Raw genomic sequence first — 26,075 nt, 5'->3', positions numbered from 1 at the left:
TCATCCCCATACTAATACTACTATTTGTAAAAGGATAGTTGAAATAAACTTTCTCTATAACTTTTAGAATTATATGGAGGCCTCAATTACCACATATCTGAATAGAACACAAGAGAGATTGGAGCTAAACTTGTGTTGTTGCTAGAGTGTGAAGGTTAATAGCAGAGAGAGTAACCAGGTGGGCTTTGGATTAAATCCTTCCTCTACCATATACTATATGACTTTGAGCAAACTTCCTAACTTCCACGAGTCTTCTTTTTCTCTGCACAGTGGGATTGTAATGCAGAATAAGTGGAAATGCAAATAAGGACTTAGGATAGTGGATTGCGTGTAAAGAGGAGGCGTTGAATCATCAACTATGACGTGTATAAACAGGGTGGGGTAAGGAGGGCAGAATTATTGATTTTATTCACTGTGCTACCACATGCCTGATTATTATATTAAGGTTTAGTATGTACAGAATGAATGCTCAATGAATGATGGTATTATTGCAGTCATCTGCATAGTCTGTTTATGTAATGATCCCCATCATCGTGTCCAATAGCTTGAACTTTAAACTCTCTACACCAAACTTCTTTTTTTTTTATTTTTTTCTAGATCAGAACAATTTATTATGCTCAAGCAATTCTTTACATACACTTAACACAGGGAATGTTACTGTAATTTATTTCATGCTTGCTGATTTAAACTTGAAGTATATTCTTCATATCAATTATCAATCCAGTGAAATACCATGAAAAAAATGGAAAATGCTATGACTATAGTTATCTGAAATAGGAAAATAAATCTAGCTGCTAAACAAATATATTCCCTTTCTTCATAAAGGATACTTTAAAAGTTTATATTTTATTTTATTTTTATTTTATTATTAAATCATAGCTGTGTACATTAATGCGATCATGAGGCACCATACACTGGTTTTATAGACCATTTGACATATTTTCATCACACTGGTTAACATGGCCTTCCTGGCATTTTCTTAGTTATTGTGTTAAGACAATTATATCCTACATTTACTAAGTTTCACGTGCACCCTTGTAAGATGCGCCGCAGGTGTAATCCCACCAATCACCCTCCCTCTGCCCATCCTGCCCCCTCCCCATATTCTTAGGTTATAACTGGGTTATAGCTTTCATGTGAAAGCCATAAATTAGTTTCATAGTCGGGCTGAGTACATTGGATACTTTTTCTTCCATTCTTGAGATGCTTTACTAAGAAGAATATGTTCTGTTGAATCTGCTATTTGTTTTTCTTGTAGTCTTTAGGCCTGTAATGCTTTGTATTCTTAGCTATTGACACTGCTGTATCTTTACTTTGTTTATTCTACTCATACATTCAATAAAGTCTGTGCCAAGCACAGGTTTAGGCTCTGCAGACAGACCAACAAAATATGATTCCTGCTCTCAAGTTGCTCATGCTATAGGGAGATAAGATGATCAAGACAAACAATGATTACAATGTTGGGAAAATATTCCCTAATATGAGTGAGGACAGGAGGCTTAGTTGCTCAGGAAAAGGGTTGCTCCCTTATCCTAAGGAGGAGGGGTCAGAGGAAAGGCTTTCTAGAGGAGGTGATAGTTGAGCTGGAGGAGGTGACATTGAGTCTCAAAAGATGGTAGCCATTGGGCAAGAAAATAACTGGCTAAGGGTATTCCAGGAAGAGGGCAAGTTGAAAGATATAAAGACATGGACAGTACATCTTGTTTGGTTAGAGGTGCATTTAGAGGGATTAAGATTTGAGATAAGAGAAGTAGTAAGAGTCAAATCACAAAGTTATGCTAAGAATCTTGAACTTTACATTGAAGATGGAGGTGAGCCCCTGAGTGATTTAAAGCCAGCAGTGACATAAACCAATGTCCATTTTTAGGAATAAATTCTAGTGGCAATATAGATTAGAAGAGGCAAAAGTGCATGTGGAGAAAGCTGGTAGGAGGTGACTGCAGTCATTAGTGAGAAAGAATAAGGGCCAGAGCTGATTGCGCTTATAGCTCAAGCAGCTAGGGCCTAGCCACATATACCAGAGCTTGTGGGTTCAAATCCAACCAGGGCCTGCCAAACAACAATGACAACTACAACAACAACAACAAAAATAGCCAGGTGTTGTGGTGGGTGCCTGTAGTCCCACCTACTTGGGAGACTGAGGCAAGAGAATTGCTTAAGCCCAAGAGTTTGAGGTTGCTGTGAGCTGTGACAGCTTCATCACAGCACTCTACTCAGGGCAACAGCTTGAGACTCTGTCTACAAAAAAAAAAAAAGAAAAGCCAGAGCTGAAGCAATTACAAAGGGAAGAGTTTACTCCTTCATAAAGGAGAATTTGGTAAATGATTTAGGGTCAGCAAGAGGCATATGAAGTTGGAGAAGAAGTCAAAAAGGTCTTTGAATTGTGGCTTCACTAGAAGAACTGACCCTTGAACAACATGGCTTTGAACTGTGGGTCCACTTTCATGCAGATTTTCTTCTGCCTCTGCCACCCCCGAGACTATGAGACCAATCTCTCCTCTTCCTCCTCAGCGTACTCAACATGAAGACGAGGAGGATGGAGATCTTTATGGTGATCCACTTCCACTTAGGGAATGGCAAATAACTTTTTCTCTTCCTTGTGATTTTCTTAAGAACATTTTCTGTTCTCTAACTTACTATCTTATAAGAGCATATTAATAGCATATAATAGATATAACATACAAAATATGTGTTAGTCAGCCACTTATGTTATGAGAAAGGCTTCCAGTCAACAGTTGGCTATTAGTAGTTATGTTTTGAGGGAGTCAAAAGTTATAGGTAGATTTTCAATTGGATGTGTGCAGGGGGTAGTGTCAGCATCCCAATCCCTACTTTGTTTAAGGGTCAACTATATCACCATCAACGAAGAAAGGGAATATTAGAATAAATTAGAAAAAGAGTAGATATTGGGGTAAATGAAGCATTCAGCTTTAAACACATTGCATTAGTTGGGTATGTGTAATATCTAAGTGGAAACCCAGATGTGTCTGTCATTGGCAAAGTTGTCTTATGCTGGAAAAAACCTTGAGTATAGATGATACATGTATTACCCAGTTATATGTGGAGGATGTGGACAGGAAGACCAAGGGTAGAATCCAAGGGAACCCTACAATGTGAGAGGCAAATGGAAAGAAAAGAATCAGAAAATGAAACAAAATGAGTGGCCAGAGGTAGAAGGAGAAGCAGTAGTGAGAAACCTAAATGAAAAGAGATTTTCAGAACAAAGAATTATTAATAATGTGAATTGTTACATTGAAAAAAAAAAAGAATCCGTTGTGCTCCTTGGTGATTACTAAGCTGTGTTCATGTTATCTTGGGTAATTCAAGTGCAGTCCTGTGGTTTAGGGGGACAACTGGAGATGAAGAAGTCAATATCAAGTATTGACCACCATTTCCAGAGGCTGGATTATGAAGCCAGGAAAGACAGAGGTGAGAATTCCTCTGGGGTCAAACAAGGTCATTGTTAATGTTGGTGCCACAGATCTGAGGATGGATGTCAGGAAAGGGGAAGGAGCCACACTAAGGAAGAACCTTTCTAGGCAAGTGGCGGAAGGAAAGACGATGGATGCTATGACCAAGGATGATGTTTCAGGCCCAGACCTGCTTCTAGTGTCTGATCCAGAAGAATATTTAATTTCTGCAATAAGGGTGCGGGAATCAAGGAAGATGGTGAACTCTGGAGACAAATTGATGCATCCAGAGAGAGGAAAAGTCAAGGGCGTATTTTCTTTTTCCCTGGTTCCAGTGTTCAGTAATGGAGCACAGAGGAGAGGTGAGACCCTTGCTTTGAGAAGTACAGAGTTCCCAGCTTTTCATTCATGGCCTTTAAGAACCTGCCCTTGTACAATGCTAGATTTGTCTGGGAGTGTATGCATGATGTAATTCCTACTTTCTGTTCCTAAAGATAATCTGCAGCACAATGAGGGGCATTTTTCTCTCCTGGATGGGAGTCCTGAGAACAAGCAGTGTTGGCAGGCAGGTATTGAGAAGGATTACTCAAATTTAACTTTGCCTTTGCTATAACAAGATCCTTGAATTTTCTGAAGACTTTTAAAATTCACTCCTAGGTAATTATGGAAATCAGCTGGATTTGAGTTTCAGGATGAGAAATTATTGGTATTTTGGCTCTGTTTTCATAGTAAATGGAAACATTTTTAATTGTCAATTGTTGCCAAGAACCTGGACTATCATTCTGAATTGTTGATGCTTAATGTCTAAAATTACAATTTCCTATGTGTCTGGTAACATGGAAGGTACCTTGGTCAGTGCTACAGTGATGCCAATGTGACCTTTACCACGTCTTCTTGATCAGGGCAGCTCTGTATTTCAAGTTGTGACTTTTTTCTCCCATCATTTATCTGGACTATAGACTCTTGGGTTAGGAAGGGGTAAGACATGACATTTACTTGATTTTCCAAGGAATTTTGCTCATATGATAATTTAGAGCTCCCTCCCATGTGGCTACCAGAATAAGACTGGAGTGAAAGACCCAGAGACCTGAAGATGTTATGTCTCCAGTCAAGTTCCCACAGGTTAGAGATGCCCCCCAAGCAGAATGACCCCACACTTGGGCAAAGCTGGACACTTTTGGGCATGGCACTGCAAACTATGGGCTCAGAACGTCCAGGTGAACACTTAGGTGCTTCCCTGGGGGTTCTGGGATGGATTCTGGACCTGGGCCCTCATCTTGCTGTGAGGCTTTGTGTTGATATTCACTCAAATGTAAACCAAGGGCTGTTATGAGGACCAGATATATAATTCCTCTTGCATTCATCCAAACTCTATTGAGTGCCTGGTGGGTACCAGGCACTGTTGAAAATGGTTGGCTTACAACTGTTATCCTAACAGACATGATCACTGCTCTCTTGATGCTAACAGTCTAGCGGGTGTGAAACTGTCTTGGCAATAGATTGTATTATGGCCAGTATAGTTGTTTGCTGCTGCCAAGAAAGTAGGCGACTTAAAACAATAGGGATATATTCTTTCATGGAGTTCTGGAGGCTAGAATTCTGAAATACAGGTAGCAGCAGGGCTGGGCTTCCCCCAAAGGCTTTGGGGGAAGAATCCTTCTTTGCTGGTGTTTGCTGGCATGACTTGTAGACACCCCATTCTCGTCTCCATCTTCACATGGCCTTTGTCCTAGTGTGTCTATGTCCAAATTTCCCTCTTCTTGTAAGAAAAGTGATCGTATTGAGTGTAGGGCCCACTCTAATCCAGTAGAACCTCATTTTAACTTGATTGCTTCTGCAAAGACCCAATTTCCAAATAAGGTCACCTTCATAGATTCCAGGTGAACGTAAATTTGGGGAAGAGAGCACTGTTCAACCTAGTACAGTCAGTCTGTGGCTTCTGTGTATGTTACAGCCCTAACAGGAGGAGATAATGTCCTTCAAGCATTAGGAAAGTGACTTTCATGCCCCCTTTCATGTTGGGTATAGATGGTAGTGACCAGTTATAGTCCCAAAGAGCAGATATAGGTCAGGTGGTGGGTTGAAACTGTGTGAGAGCTTCCCTGTGAAACCCACTGGAACAGGTGGGCACTGCAGTCCATCTGCTTCTCACGCTGACGTGGAGGAAGCCACTGGCACATGACGGACAGAGATGACATCTTTTCACCTGCCCCAGAGCGATGGGTTCTGTGCTATGGGATCCATGGAGGGTGACCACAAGCCCTGCTTCTGTGGGATAGGCGCAAAATAGCTAATTTTTGGTCTCTTCCTTTAATAAGGCTAAAAAGTTATCTAAAGGACATATGAATGATTTTCTTCTAGTGAGTGGACAGCCTGGTCAAAGTCTTGAAAGGCAGTTGTGTGGAAAGAGTTGGGAGTTGGTATACTATTGGCAGGCACTGAATAGCCATAAAAGTTGCTGTAATATTGAAATACTTCCTTATAGTTATTAAATAGCCACTGGAGTTTTTTTTTTTTTATAATTTTTTTATGTAATTGTCACATAATGGAGTAAATTTTACATTGAAAGTAGACATAGTCAAAGTCTTTGGAGACGGTGGATGGTGAAGAAGGAAGACATTTTCAGAGAACCCAGGGGCTTGGGAGGTGCACAGGCAACATGGACTTTGGTGTCATAAAACAGTGAGTAAACTCTGGCTCTGCTCTGTGATAAACAGACTCGGGGAGCAGTACCTTAGTAAATCAGTACCCACAAAAACAGCTTCCAGTACAGGTATAGTTTATACCATGTGGCTCTACCATGGAGTTCTGGATTTATAGAAATTATAATTTTCTTTCTTTATTATAGTTTTACCATGTAGAGTTAGTCATTGCGTCTTAATTATATTAATATAAACTTTTAAAAACCTGGCCACCTCTTCATGTAAAAAGAAAGTTAATTTATTTGCTGAAATTTAACTGAATTGCACTACAGAATTCTTGGTAAGAGTTTTACCTGTGTGTATCTTAAAATGAACAAACTTGGCGATGCAAACTAGGGTGTTGAAACAGTGTAAGATACCTCCCTATGAATCTTCAGTGGCAATGGTCTCTTCCGGGAATTATAAGTAAATGAGCATTAAGTGAAATTCTGGTAGGAGTCTCTTTAATCCCTGCCCAGAGAAGTCTGCTGCAGGTACTGGGCCAGGGTGACCTCAGAGAAATGAGAAGTGACCTCCCCAGGTCTGTGGAGAAAATCCCAGAATAGCTTTCTGAGGTTGAGGGACTGGGGCTTCAGGGTAGAGATGCCAGGCTTCCAACTACCAGTCCAGGGGCAGACTGTCTGCCTCAGGCCACCAAAGGGAGATCCCCAACACACACATCCGAGATAACATTCTCCCAGCGTGGTCCGTTGTCTCTCCCATGGGTATTGGCCTCTTCTTTTCCACTTAGTTTTTTATCTTCAAACCATTATGGAAATCTACTATTTAACAAAAGAAAAATAGCTGGAAACTTTCATTTGACCCTGTTCGCTCCTTTGTTACTGTCTTATTTCTCCAAACTCCTCCTATTGACAGTCTTTACTTTTACTTCTTTTCTCTCGGCTACCTCCCAATTGGATTTCTCTGTCATCCAAATCAACTGCACCTTTGAAGCCTGGCAGATGCTCCCATGGTAAAGATCATGACCAACATCCTATAATAAAAGACGGCCCTACAGAAAAGCACACCTCATTTATTTGGCCATAGTTTTACATGACACAGGAGGCTTCAGAATGAGGGTCCAATGGCACAGGAGAAGATGTCCACTTTTATGCTTGGGTTAAATGAAGAACGGACATTTGTGTAGAACTGGGATTAGACAGAAAAGGTGTGATGCGATGCTATCAGATTGAGTGCAGAGACCCAGCAAGGCCTGTCTGGTCAGGTTCCTCTTGGCCTCTCTGTGCATCGTTACTTCCTCCTGGGCATGGGGTGGGACCCTCATAGGCATTGGGGTGTATGTATGTGTGGGGGTTCTCATGACCTATAACCAGACAAAGTAGGTCAGAGAATTTCTGATGGCCAGCTCTTACGCAGAAAGGCAGGGGAAAGGGAGGGTAATGTGTGTACGTTTTATGGCTAGCTTTGGAGAAAAGGAATTTTGGTTTTTAAGACTCACCTTGGAGGAGAGGGAATGTAGCATCCATGGCTAGCCTCATGGGGGTGGGGGGAAGGGGTGACGGAGGGGTGAGAGACAGGAGGTGGGAGAAAGTCACAGAGGGGAACTTGGCCTCTGATGACTTCACTTTGGTGTGTCATTTTCTGAGCCCCAACACCCTCTTCGTTTTCACCACATGGCTTTTACCTGCACTTTTTTAGTATGAAAAGTGTTCGATTTGTGGAAAAGCTGAAAAAACAGTGCAATGAATACCCACCTACCCTTGACCTTAACTCACCAAACTGCTAACATTTTGCCACGTTTGCTATGCCTCCACCCTGTGTATGTGTTGACAGCAATGTGAAAGAAGGTTGCCTTTATCATGACATTGCACCTAAATGCTTTTCTCTAAATGCTTAATACTTTCTCTTCTAAGAAACAAAGTCACTCACTCCAATACATTGTTATTTCCAAGGAATTTAACTTTGATTTAATAAGGTCATTTAATAAATAGTCTATATTCAAAACCCTCAATTATCTCTCTAAAAAATCTTTTGAATTTTTTTTGTTGTTCTCGCTTTTTAAATCCAGACCTAAATGAGTTTCATACATGGCCTTTGATTGTTTTATTTCTTTGGGCTCCTTTAATCTAGATTCTAGAATGTTCCATCTACTTCTCTGAAATTTCTTAATAGTTGACCTTTTTGAGGAGTTCAGGCCCATTGTCTTATAGAATATCTTCCATTCTGGACTTATTTGATTATTTCCTCATGTTTAGATTCAGGTTAAACATTGATTTTTTTTTGTTTGTTTGTGTTTTGGCAAAAACACAACATCAGTAGTGCTGTGTCCTTCCAGTTGCATCACATTGTGATGTCAATTTTGTCCAGTTCTCATGAGATTGAGTTTGGTCACTATGTTGTCTGTCAAAATTCTCCATCATAGGAGGACCTGTTTCTATTTGGGATGAGCAAGTATTGTTTTAGACCCTGCAAACTTCCTATTCTGATACCTTTTCCAGTGGTTTTAATATGCAACGATCATCTTTGCTTCCACCAATTATTGCACTGATAATTGCAAACTGGAAATTTTCATGTTCCCTTCTATATTTGTTGGCTGGTGTCCTTATGTCATAAAGTGCTTCCTCTGGTCCCTTTTTGTCCAGTGTCGGTATGCGTTAGACAGAATTTCTTCTGTTTTAAAATTCAAAGCCATCATAATTCTTTTTGATGTTCGAATCAACACAAATGTGGCCAGTGGGAGCCCCTTTAAGCCAGCTTCTGTTTCTTTGCCACTGACTCCTTAGTCTTTCAGTGCTTTCTTGCTTTTTGGCCCCAAATGTTCCAGGCTTACCTTGTCCTTTCTCTGCCCTAAAACTGGAATTAGTTGTCCCTCCATGAAACCCGTGTTCATTTCTGTTCTTGCAGTCTTCTTACTTTCCCTGGAGACAAGACCCTGTTACCCACAGCCTTCTCCTTGAAACTTTGTTTTCATACATACTGTATTACCTTGGGGTTCTTGCTACTTGCATAACTGCTGCCTCTGATTCCTTTGTTAGAATCACATTTTTTGGCAGATGGCGACATGCTTGTTACATGTGCCTGGGAAAATTTGTTTAAGGCACAAAGGCAAAGAAGCCACAGGCCCTACCCTCACTCTCTGCAGCTTCTAACCAGGTGATATTATAACTATGTGATATCATTCACATAGGACACTTTGCAAAAGGAAAAGAGGGCTAAAAACAATTATGCGGGGACAAGAAACATAAATTGGTGCTGTCTAAACAGTTACCAGAATACATCACCGGCCCTGCCCTGATACGCTGCCTCTAGTTTTCCACTGTCAAATACACTTCCTTAAACGTAACTTCAGCTCATAATCTCTCAGGCACGAACAACCTGCATCTGTTCCTCTAGGAGTCAAGTCAAAACCTTTTATCTAATTTCTGAGGTGCTTTAAAATCTTACTTTTCATTACAGAACCCCGTTGGCCACTCTGCCCAACATGCTTACTCTAGTCTAGCTGCAGGGCTTGCTGAGAACAGGGATGTGTCTGTTTTGCAATCACAGCCCGAAGCACCTGCACATCTCCCAGCACATAGCAAGTGCTCAGATATTAGAGCGTTCCTAGCTTTCCTCTGCAGGGAGCACTCTCCTCCCATCTGTGCTCTGGCTTTTCACACCCAGGAAGTCTTGCCCTCTCTCCCAGACCTATTTAATTCCTTCCAAGTTCAGTCAAGATGCCAGAAGGAGTATGTACGTACTCTCCTGCCTTCCACTCGATCTGTGTGAGATGAAATGTTGTTTAAAAAAATTTTAAATACACTACCCTATTCCAAAACAAAAGGAAAAACTTCTGGGAAACTGGATGCAGAGGAAACGCACAGGGATGGGGGAGGAGTTGAAGTCACATGGCCCAAAGGATTCATGACCAGATAAGGGGAGTGGGCACTCAAGTTCAGTAGCTGCCTGGGAAAGTCTGCAGGGTTTCCGCTGCCCATGGTGGGATGCTAGAATCCCTGCATGAAGTTAGAGACCTGAAATAACTCCACTAGAGAGCACAGAGGTGGGTGGTAGATAGGCCTTATCAGTTCCAGAAGGAAACAGAGGTTGCCAAGCAAAGCAGAAGCAAGGCTGGTGGTTCAAAGGGGGCACTTCCCATGTAGGGTGGGGCAGTGTATGAGGGTTAATTTTGTGTGTCAACATGGCGAGGTTGTAGCACCCAGTGGTTAAATAGTATTCTAGATATTTCTGTAAGAGTATTTTTTATTATTTTATTTTATTTCTTTTTGAGACAGAGTCTTACTCCATCACCCTGGGTAGAGTGTCGTGGCATCATAGCTCATGGCAACCTCAAACTCTTGGGCTTGAGTAATCCTCTTGCCTCAGCCTCCTGAATAGCTGGGACTACAGGTGCCCACCACAACACTGGGCTAGTTTTTCTATTTTTAGTAGAGATGGGGTCTTGGTCTTACACAGGCTGGTCTCAATCTCCTAAGCTCAAGCATCTACCTGCCTTGGCCTCCCAGAATGCTAGGATTACAGAAGTGAGCCACTGCATCTGGACTCTGTATTTTTTAGACGAGATTAACATTTGGCTCAGTAGACTTTGAGCAAAGCAGATTTCCCTATATAATGTGGGTGGGCCTCGTTTAATCTGTTGAAAGTCTTCATATAAAGACAAGGATCTGTGGAAGAGGAAGGGATTCTGCCAGCTGGTCTTTGGACTCCAACTGCAACTCATCCTTGGGTCTCCAGCCTATTGACCTGCCCTACAGATTTTGGACTTACCAAGCCTCCACAATCATACCAATTTAAAACCTTTGCTCAGCAAATTAAAAACCTCTGCTCTCAATATATGGGTCCTGTTTGTTCCATTTCTTTGCAGAACAGTGAGTAATACAGAGGATTAAACCACTTAATGTAGGAAATAGCCAATGTTTCCAGACCAAAGATATTAAGATTGAAAGTGCTCAGTGCCAGTTGCTGAGCGGGATGAGCTCAGCAACCACAAACCCCATGTGTAACTGTTCATTCATCAGAAGGTGTAGATTTAGGCTCCCTTTCGGCCCTGATCTAGGTACTGAGAATTCAGTGTGGGGAACACACTCGTATATAATACACGTGTAACATATACATATGTTTATATACTATATATGTAGATATATATATGCACATACAATATAAATTCATGTTTAGATAAGTACCGTGAATAAAAACTGGAGTAAAAGGAGCTATTGTAGATAAAATGGGGAGAAAAGCCCTTCTGAAGACATGGCATTTAAACAGAAACTGAATGAAGTGAGGAACAAGCCAAGTGCAACAGCCAAATGTGGAGAACACAGGGAAGTCTCTTCCAAGCCGGCAGCCAGAAAAGAGCTGCTACCCAGGAAGGAATGGCCACCAAATTGGCAGCTGCCTTTTCAGCACTGAGGGTAGATTCTGTAAGAATTCTTTCCATAAGCAAAGTATTCAGGAATGAGAGCAAAGTGCGCATTGTCAGACGTCAGAGCTGGGAGGGCTTACTGTGCATGATCCTTGCTGAAAGAACTAACCTGTGTGTGCCTCCCACAGAGGACAGTGAAGGGAGAAGCTGGGGTCCACAAAAAATAACACTAAAAATATTGCTAAAGAATTGGACTAATCGTCCAAAATAATAAGCTGTTTTCCCCTATATTTTCAAACTCTTGTTCATAATTTATGAGACAAACATCTAGAAGATGGAAAGTAGGGAAATTTGGAGTTGATGGGGAGGAGGTTAGAGATTCTGATTAAATTTAGACTTGGGCAGCTAAACACTAGCTGTTCCTCATCCTTCATGCCTACCCTGGATTGGAGCTTCTTTGTGAGTCGTCACTAATGACCCCAGTGCTCTTTCATTACTCCTCAGCTCCTCCAGCACTTGCCTACATGGTGTCACTTGTCTGCACAGAGTTGAGGACTCAGGCTCTCAAGTCCCTGTGGATTGACAGGCGGGACTAGCCCTGAGAGGAGAGCCCCGCGATGCCTCGTGTCTGCCGCTGGTGCTTGTTAGCTTGCAAGCTTGGCCACCCCGCCAGCTGCTCCAGGTTTCAGTTTTATTCAAGTCTGTAAGATGAGAAGTCCTGATGAGATGAACCCTAAGACCCCCTGCAACACTAAGAATCTGTGCTCGGTTCTTCCTCTGCATTGCTCCATGTCCTAGAGAACCGTCCAGAAGGATTGTCATGTGAACCCATGATATGGCAGAGCCTGTGGGCAAATCTCAATAGCCAGCCCTTTTTTTGCACCACCACCCCCCCACCTCTCCTCCAGTTAGAGGCTGTCACTCTCTTGAGGACCATTCCCTGATGTGTGAGATGGATACCATTGACTCGGCAGAGGCCGCGAGGAGCTTTCAGTCACCAAACCTTCTCAGTCTGCTGGTGTGTTGGGCTTATTGTGTGCATTTCCCATGAGCTTGTTCTGTTGAAGACTCTTTTCGTCTTCCTGCCCACCCCCACTGACATTCTCCTTAGATTCTGAACCAATGACTTGATCCAACCTTAGATCCCTGCCTGATCCTTTAAGCCTCTCCCAGATCCTGCACTTCTGCGCAGACGTCCTAGGTTCAGACATTGGCTTCTACCCCAGCAGAAACCACCATGCGTCTGGGCTACTCCCTCATCCTGGATTATTGATTATTAGCCTTTTTGTAGCTCTTCAGATCCCAAGTGCTCACTCATTGTATATAATACAACATGGCAGCAAAAATATATATCATTCTTAAAAGTAAAGACCTTGGAAACTATTGGGGATGTTGAAAAGTGTTTTGAAAGTACAGAAAGCACACCTGTCTACTGGCCTGCTGTCTTGCAACACATCTCCCCTCAAGGTCAGGTGTTAACAAGGGCCAAAGTGGGTGTGCTATAGTGGGGAATAGTTCCCTCTCTTCTCACAAACACAACTGCATCTATTTGCTTCTTCTCCTCCACCTAGACTCCCTATGATGCATTTTTTCAGACTTTTTACCAGAAAAACATGTAATCTTGTTTTCTCATTTATGATGCCTTTTTTTAAGTATGAATTTAAGGGTTACAAGTGCAGTTTTGTGATGTGGACATATTGCGTGCTAGTAAAGTCTTCTGGGCTTTTAACCATCACCTGAATAACATATATTGAACCTATTAAATAATTTCTCATCTCTTATCTACCTCCCACCTTATTACCCTTCTGTGTCTCCACTGATAGTGTGATGAGCTAGATGTATATTTAAGAATAAGAGTTGCACCAAGAGGCACATAGACATTATCTATTGTTATGTATCAAATTACCATAAACTTCTCAATTTACAGCAACATACACTTATCATGTCACAGCTTCTGTGGGTCAGGAGTTCAGGCCTGGATTAGCTGGGCCCTCTGCTTCAGGGACTCTCACAAGGCTATAATTAATTTGTTGGTGGAGCTGTAGTCTCGTCCGAAAACTCAGTAAGGGAAGAATCTACTTCTAAGCTCACATGGTTGTGGGAAGAATTCAGTTCATGGAGAGTTGTTGGCCTGAGGATCTCAGTTCCTTGCTAATTCTTGGCCAGAGGCCATGCTCAGTACTGTTTTAATATAATCATGGAAGTTAAATCCCATCACCTTTATCGTTTTCTGTTGGTTAAGAGCAAGTCACAGGTCCTACCCATGCTCAAGGGAAGATCAGATATGTCATGAACACCAGGCAATGGGGATCCCAGGTCCCATCTTGCAGTGTGTCTACCACTGCAAGAAAATATAGTGGGAGGACATGGACTTTGGAATTGTCTGCCTGTTTTCAAATTTCAGCTTCATCATCTAGCACATTTGTACCTGTCTGTGCCTCAGTTTCTTCACTCATATGATATGGATAAAAATATCACCTACCTTATATGGTTGTTGTGAGGATTAAATGAGATTTTATATTTAGAGTGGTCAGCACAGCTTGTCATATAGTAGGTGCCGTGTAACTGTTAGCTGATTATTACACTTGGTCTTCAGTGGTGTCATTTTAGAGAGGTCGGTGTGGCACTTGGGCAATGTCTGCCTTCTCTCTGAGAGTATTTTTCACTCTTAGGCAGTGATGCTTTTCATTCACTTCTGCATACAGATTGTGTGCAAACTGTGGTTTTAAGATAATAACAAATAAGCCACATGTGATACATTTGACAAATTGCTTCCTATTGATTTATGTCAGGTTCCTCAAGGGGAGGAGGAATGCCACAAATGGTAAGTAAAGTGTCTAGAGCCAACTATTCAGATGGAAGAGTCTTTGGGGACAATTTGATACTGTACAAAGCGGTTTCATCTTTAGGAACTGTTAAGATTGAACATCAAATATTTATAGGCCTTTAGCAGGAGCTGTTGTCCTTCAGCTAGCTTGTGAAGTCTGATACAAGGGTTATGAATGAAAACTATTGCCATTGGGGAATCTTTGGGAAGAGTTCTGCTCAGAAGATGATCTTTAAAGATATTTTAGTTTTGTGATTGAAAGAGTGTGTGAAATTAGCCCCTGTGGCAGTCTTCAGTTGCAAATTTTAAGAACTTGGTTTACAAAAGAAATGAGAAATATTAGGAAGAAAAGGAGGTTTAGAATAAACCCAGAAAAATTATACGTGCACACTACTGTGATACTGTGAAATGTATGTTTGGTGTTTTTCCCTTTTGCCTGACATGTAACTCCTACAACCTTTGGAATCTCCTGAATGTCTTTTGGGACTTGGTGGCTGGGAACCCCTAAGTAGCTTTGGGATGGAGACTGTTCACTAGAAAGACCAAGGCATTAGATTAGAATGTTGGGGTTTTTAGCACTATCCTCTAGCCTTCAGGTAGGGAAAAGGGGCTGAAGGTTGAGTCCATCTCCAATCGCCAATAATTTAATCAATCATGCCTATGTAGTGATGCTTTCATAAAAACCCAGATGGTCTGAGTTTGGAACACTCCTGGTTAGCTTCACTTGTGAAGATTCCTGAAGAGTGGTGAGCCCAGAGAGGTCATGGAAGCTCTGCATCCCTTCCCACATGCTTTGTCTTACACATCTCTCCATCTGGATCCTGTATCTACACTGGTAGATAAAAGTAAGCACCTCCCCAAGTTCTATGAGCCGTCCTAGCAAATTAAACAATCCCCAAAAGGGGGGTCAGTAGGAAGGCAGATTTACTGCTATTCAGCTAGAAGTATAGGACACAGCCTGTGGTTTGTGACTGGCATCTGAAATGGGGAGTAGTCTTGTGGGACTGCACCCTTATCCTGTGGGATCTGATACTGCCTTTTGGTGGTGTCAGAATTGAAGTAAATTATGGAACACCCAGTTGGTGTCTGCAGGACAATTGCTTGCTTGATGTGTGTGAAAAATTCCTACACATATGGTATCAGAAGTACTGGGTGTGGGGGGGGGCACTTTGTTTTTTTCCCTTTATACGTAATATCTATGTCTCATCAAATTAAGAAATAGCAATGAAGATTTCAGAATTTAAATATCAAATAAAATTGGAACAATCATGAGGATACACTATTTTCAGGAAATTTGGCAAACAGCAGATTTTGCCAGTACCACAGCAGTAGTGCAGGCCCAGGGAGTTGTCGGTCAAGACAAATGCAAAGACCTGTTGCCAGGATAAGTGGCCAAATGAGAGAGCTGAGTTTGCACATGTAAAATGCTCAGATTAAGTGTATCCATTAGGATAGCATTTAGCTGCAAGTAACATAACATCTAGCTGACAAGACATAAAACAAGTATGGAGTTTATTTGCCACAAGTGATGGAAGGTCTAGGGGAAGATGGTCCTGGATAAGGACCTGGATAAGCACCAATTCCAGATGTCATCAGGGACAAGACCTATTTTTCTTGATCTTCTATTTTTTTCTTATTTCAGATTATTATGAGGGTACATATGGATAGGTGACATAGTTTGTTATTGTAAGGTTAATGTCCAGGTTGTAGCTGTAGCAACATCCTCCTCTCTCTTCTTAGCAAGTGGCTTTTGTTTCCAAGGTCTCCAGATGGCAGCTATATCAGCAGGTGTCATACCTATTTTGGGAAAGGAAATGAAGGAAGGAGAAAGGCTGAAGGACAATAGGTAAGGATTTGTGCTAGACAAGCCTGTCCCTTTACAAAACTTTCCTGAAAGCTCTGTCCACTGACTTATCTCATTGGCCAAATCTGTACCACAGACACTTCTAGCCACAAGGGAGATTAGAAATGAAAGTATTTTATCCTTCTGGCTTCTACAGTAGAGGAAAGCAAGGGGGAAAAGGTTGTGAATGGTCTTTGGGTTTCTGATCCACAGAACCTGCTATAGTAATTTCTAGAGCCCTGCATATGCCTTGCCATGTTTGTTTACATTTCCCAGCTTGAATTTCCATCCACTTTTTTTTATCTATGAGCAAAGAGAAAAAGTTGTAGATCAACAGAGAATTGGGTAATTTGATGCTAACAATTGGCTGAACCATGTGTGTAAAGAAAGATTTCCTGTCTGGTCACACCCATCTGAATGGCCACAAAAGAATTTGTACCTCTAATCCTGTGAGTAGTTGTGTGGAAGATACAACTTTTAGTAAATTATGCCTTACTGTCTAGTGATCAAGAGCAATGGACAGAAATATTATCTTGTCCACAAATGCCCATTCTTATAGACTGGAGGCCATGACTTATTTTTATTCTAGCTAGGACCTGGCAGTGCTTGGTCAATGCCTGTTTCAGCAAGTGTACAATCTTTTCCTCTATGACTGTGTTTGTCTCTAACAGTTACAAGGCCAAGGCTAATAAAGCAACCCATTTGCATACAACATTAGCCTTCTAGCTTATAGCATTAAGAATCTGCAAGCATCAATGCTTCTGCTTGGTTTCCACTAGAAGATGAGATGTGCTCATCAGTTCACCAGTGTAAATACCTTGGTTCACATCTTGGCAAAATGCCTGCTCAGTTTTCTGTATCACCATATTGTGTGTCTTATATGGGGAGCATTTGCTAACTCATTTTGACCATGGCTGTTCTCATTTTGCACAAATAATCAATGTAAATCGCAGGGATCTTTTCTTGATGCAAAGGCTCAAAGACAGAAAAAAGAGGCTGGAATCTGATTTTCCTTTTGGAGGAGCATGTGATGAAGACCATGGGCCACCCAAGCGTGTCACATCAGTTGGTGATGGTGAGAGGGAAGAAGGTTGGGATAGGAGAGAATTAAGTCTATAAAGCTTAAATAAATACTCTGGCCTGATTGCCATTTAGGAAGATGCCAAGTCTTTGAGGAAAATACCTAGCTGATCATTAAGCAAGCAATTAAGCTGGCAGAGTGAGTGTAATGAGACTGCAATCACATGTTCATCTCAACATTTGGTCAAATGGCTTTGACACTTGATTGACGAGAAAAATAAAATACTTAAATGAACCCATCCTATACTTGGAAGGAGAGATCTTTGAAATTTTTTCTCTTGTCCCATCCAGCTTTTGGGAACACTAATCCTTTAAAGGCTATTGATTTCCTTTTGCTTGATATGGCAGGGCACACTTTCTCACGACTCAATTAGAACACATTTTCCAGTGGGCAATGATCTTGATCACATTAGCATTCATGAGATGAGCCCGTGTCCCGCTTGTTTAATAAAAGAAATAGAATCTGAGGATATTATTCAGTCGTAGTAGCCCATCACCTTGGGACAACATTACTGTTGCAATTCCATTAAAAGCACTAGCAATGGAAAAGAAAGTAGTAATAATAAAAAATTGTTGCATTTAGGCAACAACTAGAAAATTGTTGCTTGTCATGAATAGCCTCTCTTCACCGTTTAATCAACAGTACAAGCAGACATGCCCCAAGCAGCTGGAGATACTGCAGTGGAACAAAAGGAATGGCCCTTGTGACTGGGCCAAAATCTCACTCATAAAGCAAAAAGGCACCATGCTACTCCTGAGTGCTGTCTTCTAGAGCTTCTGTTGCACTGCAAAGACAGCCTATTTTCCATTAATGCACTCCTCCTCTTCCCTTTTTGGATATCTAAGGAGCATTTTCCCAAGCACTGTGCCAGATACCTTAGACACATGGTTTCATTAAATTCTCACTACAAGCCCAAGAGGAAGGTATGATAACCTATTTTATAAATCTTTGTCTTTAAGCGTCTTGCCTGGGGCTATTCTGCTAGTACGTGGTAGAAACTAGGGTTCAAAATTAGATCCTTGTAAGTCAAAGAGAGAGATAGAGAGAGAGAAATGCCCTATCTTGGACAGTGTTGTGGTTAGGAGCTGCTGGGAAGAGCAGGCTTGGAGTGAATGAGGGACTCACAGGAAGGCCAGCAACCTGCCCACTGATTGGATGTATACTCACATATAAACAGACAACAATGACCAATGTCATGAAATAAATTTAGGCTTGTATTCTTCTTCCTGAGGTTAATTATTGTCTCTTCGATTCATACCCTTATGGATGTTTTCACTGAGCACTGCTCCCGGAGTGAAAGTCACACAAATGAAAGGTAAGCCTATACAAAAGTGTGCTCTCTTTAGCCAAAATACATGTGTAAGAGCATATAAAGGTTCCTACTCTCTGTTTTCCTAGATTACTTCCTTACTTATACTCACAAATTCTTACTTATACTTATACTCACCCCCTATATTAGACCCCTTTTCAAAAATAAGCCATTGTCTTAGCTGGATCATGTTTCCATAACAAAAGCTAAGACTAGGCACCTTTCTTTTCTTTCTTTCTTTCTTTTTTTTTTTAGTGTTGGGGATTCAGGGTACAATAAACCAGATTACACTGATTGCGTTTGTTAGGCAAAGTCCCTCTTGCAATTGTGTCTTGCCCCCCAAAGGTGTGGCACACACCAAAGCCCCACCCCCCTCCTTCCCTCTCTCTGTTCTTCCTTTCCCCACCCCTCCCTCCTTTCTCTCTCTGCTCTCCCCTTCCCACACCCCCACCATGACCTTAATTGTCATTAATTGTCCTCATATCAAAATTGAGTACATAGGATTCATGCTTCTCCATTCTTGTGATGCTTTACTAAGAATAATGTCCTCTTTACATCCTTTGTATTAACTTGGATGGAAGACTAGGCACCTTAAACAACAGCAATTTATTTCTTATAGTTTTGGAATTTGGGAGAGCCAAAATTAAGATGCTGGCTGATTCAGTTCCTGGTGGGAGCTTTCTTCCTGGCTTAGAGATGGTTGCCTTCTTCCTACATCTTCACATAGTAGAGAAAGAGAAAGAACAGGCTCACTATTATCTCTCCTTTTAATGGCACTAATTCCATTATGAGGGCCCCACCCTCAGGACCTCATCTAACTCTAATTATCTCCCAAAGGCCTCATCTCCAAATACCACCACATTAATGGTCAGGGCTTCAACAGATGATTGGCGGGAACATAAACATTCAGTTCATAGTAGTCATCAACAATGTTTTTCTCAGGCTAGATGGCTAGGGCACAACAAAAGCATTTTTCCAGTATAGGGACACTTACTAAGCCTCAGGTAGATGTGCTTAGGAGGCAAGCCCAGGTCTGCCAGATTGGAGCAGCATCCAACTTCAGGGAAGAGGTGAGTAAGGTAGACATTCTCAAGGGCCGCATACTTCATTTCGGTTCTCAAGCCCAGCCCCTTTCTATCCTGGACATTGATTTCTTCTGGTTCTCTGTTAAGTTCCAAGTGAAGGTAATATAGCAAGCAGTCTTTCTTGCAGAGGAAATAGAGTTGCTTCTTTTTCCAGTCCCTCCTTGCATACTAAGTCAGGCTGAGCTCAGCCCTGGCATCAATAGAAGGGCTCAATGATAACAGTCCTGGTCCTATGCACAGAGACCACATCTATCCTGAGGAAACTCCAGCATCATTCAGTCTACAGCACCCTTCCCTTTGAGCTGCCTGGCCCTGGTTACTATACCTTCTCCTGAAGTCCCTGGGTTCATTTTGTTATTCATTGTGTTTCTCCCACTCTCCTGGCCTATGTTTCAACCACTGTAAATGAACTTTCATATGTAAAATTCATATGAGGAGACCTTATGTTGAGTAGACACTCAGGAAGGACATAGAAAGTGCAGGGTGAAATGGATTTTTATTTAGAAGCCTTCTTTCTTTTTCTTCTTCTTCTTCTTCTTCCTCTTTTTTCTTTTTTTTAAACCTTAACCAAAGAACACTTAGATACTGCATAATGAATAATTAAAAAGCCTCTTCTTGTGATTGGAGTCAGGGGTTTTTCTTTGTTCAAGTTAATTCAGCTCCTTTGGCAAAGGAAATCTTTTTAAAGGATAATACCAATATGACATTTCTAGTTATTATGGAATCTAGATTTTTTTATTGAGTGGTTTAGAAATAATGGTCCTTTCCCTTAATTGGGTAACTGAAAAAAAGTAGAAGGAGCTGTAATAATGACCTTGGTGTTTTCTTGAGGCTAAGAGGCTTCACAGTGGCCACCCGTGTCCTTGGCCATTTTGGGTAATTTGATACAGTCTCTCAGTAATGAAGGAAGAGGGATCTTAGCCCAGAACACTGTGCTTTTGCTTAATGAAAATTACTGCTTTCTTACTTCTTTGAGAGTTCAGAGACCTAGGGTGATTTCCCTAAATGGTTTCTGCAAACCGGATGCAGAAGGGAAGATGAGAATTAACGGCGCCCTCACTGGAAAGTTCAAAGTCTAATTAGCTCTCGGGCTGGCTGAGTTTTGTTAATTCATCAATGGGATTGTAGGAGGACACAGAGGGCAAGCAGTCAGGGAAATATAAGTTAGAATGAAGAGTGTAGGGAAAAGCAACGAACCAAGGTGATATTTTCTGCTTTTGGACCCACCTGACACATAAGCCACTACTCACTTGTTACCTCCTTAACAGGTTCTAGGGGAAACTTGGAGTGGTGGCTCACTTACACTTCTGATTAATTTTCTATAACTCAGGATGCTGTAAGTAAATGGATTAAAGAACCATTTGATCTTCAAAAAGAGGTTTATGGTTGCTTTGATGATTAAGTACCCAGGGGACACATGGATTATCATGGATAATGGATTAGGAGAAGTGGGATATGAAAAATGAACTCTCATCCCTGGCCATGTATAGATGGTGCTGAGTTGTTAAAGGAGGACTAGGTTAACTCTATCATGCATTTGAATGAACAGTAGAGATAAGCAGAGTGAACTTGGTTAACCCGTGGGAACCCATTTTTCTCATTCCTGGAAGGAAAATCAAGAGTCTTATTGGTAGGGCTTTGAAATGAAACCTCTATTATCTCAAGGTGATAAATTCTTGGGAAAATATCTTGGCAAGTGTAAGTTCAGACATGAAAAAGAACTCTGAGAAAAATGACACAACCTTTGTTTCTTTGCCAGAGATTTACTTCTGCCTAAGAAGTTCCTACGCTAATATCAAGCTATGGAGAATGGCTCCCATGTAGAAGATTCTCTCAGTATTGCCTGGGTGCATCATTTTCACTCTAATTTTTGATCTTTTCATGGAATTATAGCTCATAAGCAGAGAGAAAGAAATGGCTGTGTCCCTGAGCTACAGCTGTGGGATGGGGAAAATGGTGGGAGAGGAAGATGTTTCATGGTATAGCACATGACTTGTCATGCTGCAAAAAATATTATTGCCCATTGGTCTCTTATCAGAGCTGACTTTTCTTGACAAAAGGAAATAAATGTAAACTCTCTCCTTCATTTCAGCTCTTATAAGAGAATGTATCAGGAACTTGACTTTCCTGACCTTTATAGACAACCATAACTGAAATGATACTTGTGAGTTAATGTATGTTTGTTGACACTCATTTTGTCCTTTAGATTTTAAAATGCAATTTGTAGATTTTCCACCACATTACTATTTTTATTTGAACCAAGCAATTGCTGTTCACTGAACTTAATATTGGAACATCTGGCCCTCAATGACTGTGTAACATTGAGAAGATCACTTAACATCTCAGAACCACATTAATCTTACCTGCAATATCTTATTAGGTAATTTAGAAGACCAGAAAGGACATAATAAATATTATATCTTATACATTTTTAAAATAATGAAGTATGTAGATTATGTTAAAGACCTCCAAGACCACTTACTCTGTTTTCTCCTGTTGCTCAGGAAGAAACAGTTGATAATAATGAAGTGCCCCAAGAACATTTTGGGGAGAGAGAAATTTATACACAGATACATGCACACATATGACATATACCTATCTTGTAGCTTAGTAAATACCTGAGAGTATGGGTGATTTACATGATAATACATATATACATGTTGGCATATGAAAGCCTAACGAATAAGCCAAAAATATTGCTGAAGCTAATATGTATCACCACTCAATTTAAAGAAGGAGTGGAAACTCAGTTACCTACCATAGTCAGGATGATAACAAATGAGATTAGGGTAGACATCACCACTTTTGCATTCATTATGCATACTTGGGGCCATGGCTGACTAACGAGTAGGCCTTTTCTAAAGGGTAAGCACTGCTTGGCTCCTGCTAACTGTTGCTGTGTAAGAACGTGATGCCCAGTGTTATCAGATTTCCCAATTTTTTAAGAGCGGGATGAAGTGTGGAGTTTTTATTGAGAAATCTCTCCCCAGAAAAATTCTTCACAGGCTGAATTTTCCCTGAGGGAGTTCTATTTATGATTTTTTGCTTAAGGGTTAACTAAATAGACCACTTTAAACTAATGATAAAGTCATACCCACAATAGTTTATTATTGAAAATTAAGAATAAGTAAAATATTTAGGTGTAAATTTAACAAAATATGTACAGAACTTGTATGCTGAAAGTGATGTAACACTGATATAAAAGAGATAGACCATGTTCATGGTTTGGAAGCCTTATTGATGTCAGTGCCCCCTAAATTGAGATGGGGTTTTAACACTGTCCTTATCAAAATTCTAGCAAGATTTTTGTAGGCATATAAGCAAGAATTTCTAAAATTTATATGAAAAAACAAAGAAACTAGACTACCTAAAATAATTTTGAAAAAGAAGAATAAAGAAGAAGGAATCACTTTACCTGATTTCAGGATTAATTATATGGCTACAGTAAATAAGACTCTATGGTATTGGTGAGGGAATAAACACATAGATCCATGGAACATGAAACAGAATAGGTAACCCAGAAATAGACACACAACAATATAGCTAACTGATTTTTAATAAAAGGTGCAAAAGCCAGGCAATAGGGAAGGATAACCTTTCCAACAAATGGTCTGGGGGCAATTAGATATCTATAGTTCAAACAAACGAACTAAACTTGAAACCTTATAAAAAAATTAACCCAAAACAGATTATAAATTAAAATTTAAAGCATAATTTTTTTAAATTTTAGAACACCGTCAAAGGTCTAATAACCAGAATCCACAGAGAACTCAAACTTATTACTAATCAAAAAACAAGTGATCTCATTTCATTGTGGGCAAGAGACATGAACAGAAGCTTCTCTGAAGAAGACAAGTTCATAGCCTATAGACACATGAAAAAATGCTCATCTTTAATCATCAGAGAAATGCAAACCAAAACTACTCTGAGGTACCATCTAACTCCAGTTAGAGTAGCCCATATCACAAAATCCCCAAACAATAGATGTTGGCGTGGATGTGGAGAAAAGGGAACACTTCTACACTGCTGGTGGGAATGCAAGCTAGTACATTCCTTTTGGAAGGAAGTTTGGAGAACACTCAGAGATTAAATGTAGACCTGCCATTTGATCCTGCAATTCCTCTTCCACATGTATATCCAAAGGACCAAAAATCATTTGGCAATAAAGGTATTTGCACCAAATTGTTCATTGCAGCTCAATTCATAATTTCCAAGTCATAGAAGAAGCCCAAGTGTCCATTGACCCATGAATGGATCAATAAATTGTGGTATATGTATACCATGGAATACTATGCAGCAGTAAAAAATAATGGAGACTTTACCTCTTTTATGTTTACATGGATGGAACTGGAAAATATTCATCTTAGTAAAGTTATCTCAGGAATGGAAAAAAAAGTATCCAATGTACTCAGTACTACTGTGAAACCAATTTATAATCACTCACACTTGCATATGAAAAATGAAATACAACTTTAACCTAGGATGAGGGAGGGAAGGAGAGGGAGAAAGGAAGGGATGGAGTGGGAGGGATAGTAGGGGATAGTAGGGGGACCACAACTATGGAGCACATTGCAAGTACAAGTTGGATCTATCATGTGTAGAACACAAATGTCCCAATGCTATAATTGGGTAAATGAGGTGAAAGCTATGTTGATTAGTATGATGTAAGCACTCCAATTTGTACAAAGAATCAACACATTGAAAATGGCATAAATGTATTTATGATCTATGTACAAAAGACTTCATAAAAAATAAATTTTAGAACAAACTATAGAAGAAAATATTAAGTATGTAGAACTTTATGAAGCTCCTAGGCATAACACCAAAAGCATGATTAAGAAACAAAAAAAATATGGAAGTTATACCTTATCAAAATTAAAAACATTCTCTAGGAGGGACCTTGTAAGAAGATAAATAGACAAGCTACAGACATGTAAAAAATATTTGCAAACAACATATCTCATAAAGGACTTATGTCTGGAATATATATTCTCAAAACCAAATAGTAAAACAAACAATAATTCAGGTAGAAAATAGGAGACAAAGATAAGGTGACCTATAAAGATAAATGAATGACAAATAAGCACATGAAAGGATCCTCAATATCACTGGCCATTAAGGAAATACAAATTTAAAAAAATGATGAAATGTCACTGTGTAGCTATGTGAAGAGTAAAATAAAAAAGTAATGACAATGCCAAATGCTGGCAAGGATGCAGAGAAACAGAATCTTCATACTTTGTTGGTGTGAATGTAAAACAGTATAGCCACTCTGGAAAATAGTTTGGCGGTTTAAAAAAAATCTAAACTTTGAGACCAGCCTGAGCCAGAGCGAGACCTCACCTCTAAAAATAGCCAGGCATCATGGTGGGCATCTGTAGTCCCAGCTTCTTGGGAGGCTGAGGCAAGAGAATCGCTTGAGCCCAAGAGTTTGAGGTTGCTCTGAGTTGTGACACCATGGCACTCTACCAAGGGTGACAAAATGAGATTCTGTCTAAAAAAAAAGAAAAAAAAATGTAAACTACACTTATACCATCATTTGTTCCAGACAAGTGAAAACTTAGGTGTACACAAAAACCTGTATATGATTATTAATTATACATGATTATGAATATAGCAGAATTATTTGTAATGGCCCCAGCCTGGAAACATTCAATGGGTGAGTGGTTATATAAATTGTGCTATATTTATACCATGGATTACTATTCAAAGATAAAAGAAAACAAATTATTGATAGACTCAACTTGGTAGACAGAATAATACCCCTCCCAAAGATATCCACATCACAATTCCCCAAATCTTACATGGCTAAAGGAACTTTTCAGATGTGATTAAGTTAGAGATTAGAGATCTTGAGATGGGAAGTTTATCCTTGATTATCCTGGTGTGGTAATGTGGTCACAAATGCCCTTGAAAGAGGGAGGCAGAAAAGCCAGTCAGCAACAAGAGACATTATGATGGAAACAGTTCTGAATGATGCATAACCAGGACCCAAGGAATATAAGCATATTCTAGCAGCTAGAAACAGGTGAGGTAATAGACTCTTCTTTGGACCCTATGCGAGGCATGCAGTCCTGCCCACACCTTGCTTTTAGCCCAGTAAAACTGATTTTGAGTTTCTGACCTCCAGAACTGTGAGATAATAAATTTGTGTTAAGTCACTAAGTTTGTGGTAATTTGTGACAGTATGATAGAAAACTAATGATCAACAGCTTGGATGGATCTCAAAGGCATTATGATGAGTGAAAAAAGTCAGCCTCAAAAAGTCATATACTATATGATTCCATTTCTAGGACATTCTTGAAATAGCAATATTATAGAGATTGAAGAGAACAAGTTAAACATTGCCAGGACTTAGGGATGGTGGGGGGAGGGAGGTGGACGTGATTGTGAAGGTAGCTGGAGGGAGATCTTTGTAGTGATGGGGGAGTTCTGTATCTTGATCATGCTGGTGGTTACAGGGACCTACCTAGATGTGATAAAACATAATATAACTATGTACATACATTGTGACAA

General features: G+C 40.4%; 1 long non-coding RNA gene across 1 annotated transcript in view; it reads left to right on the top strand.

The window, feature by feature from the left end:
• Positions 1–21,785, top strand: part of LOC128571772 (uncharacterized) — a 73,259-nt gene extending 51,474 nt beyond the window's left edge. Inside the window, exons 3-5 of the long non-coding RNA XR_008375964.1 lie at positions 16,003–16,087; positions 18,397–18,480; positions 21,319–21,785. This is a non-coding gene — a long non-coding RNA (uncharacterized LOC128571772). The remainder of the gene's footprint in view (positions 1–16,002; positions 16,088–18,396; positions 18,481–21,318) is intronic.
• Positions 21,786–26,075: the final 4,290 nt, after the last annotated feature.

The sequence above is a fragment of the Nycticebus coucang genome, chromosome 19 (assembly GCF_027406575.1).
Source record: "Nycticebus coucang isolate mNycCou1 chromosome 19, mNycCou1.pri, whole genome shotgun sequence".
Classification (NCBI taxonomy): domain Eukaryota; kingdom Metazoa; phylum Chordata; class Mammalia; order Primates; family Lorisidae; genus Nycticebus; species Nycticebus coucang.
The sequence above is the reverse complement of the archived record's forward strand: the minus strand, read 5'-3'. Positions and strand labels throughout refer to the sequence as shown.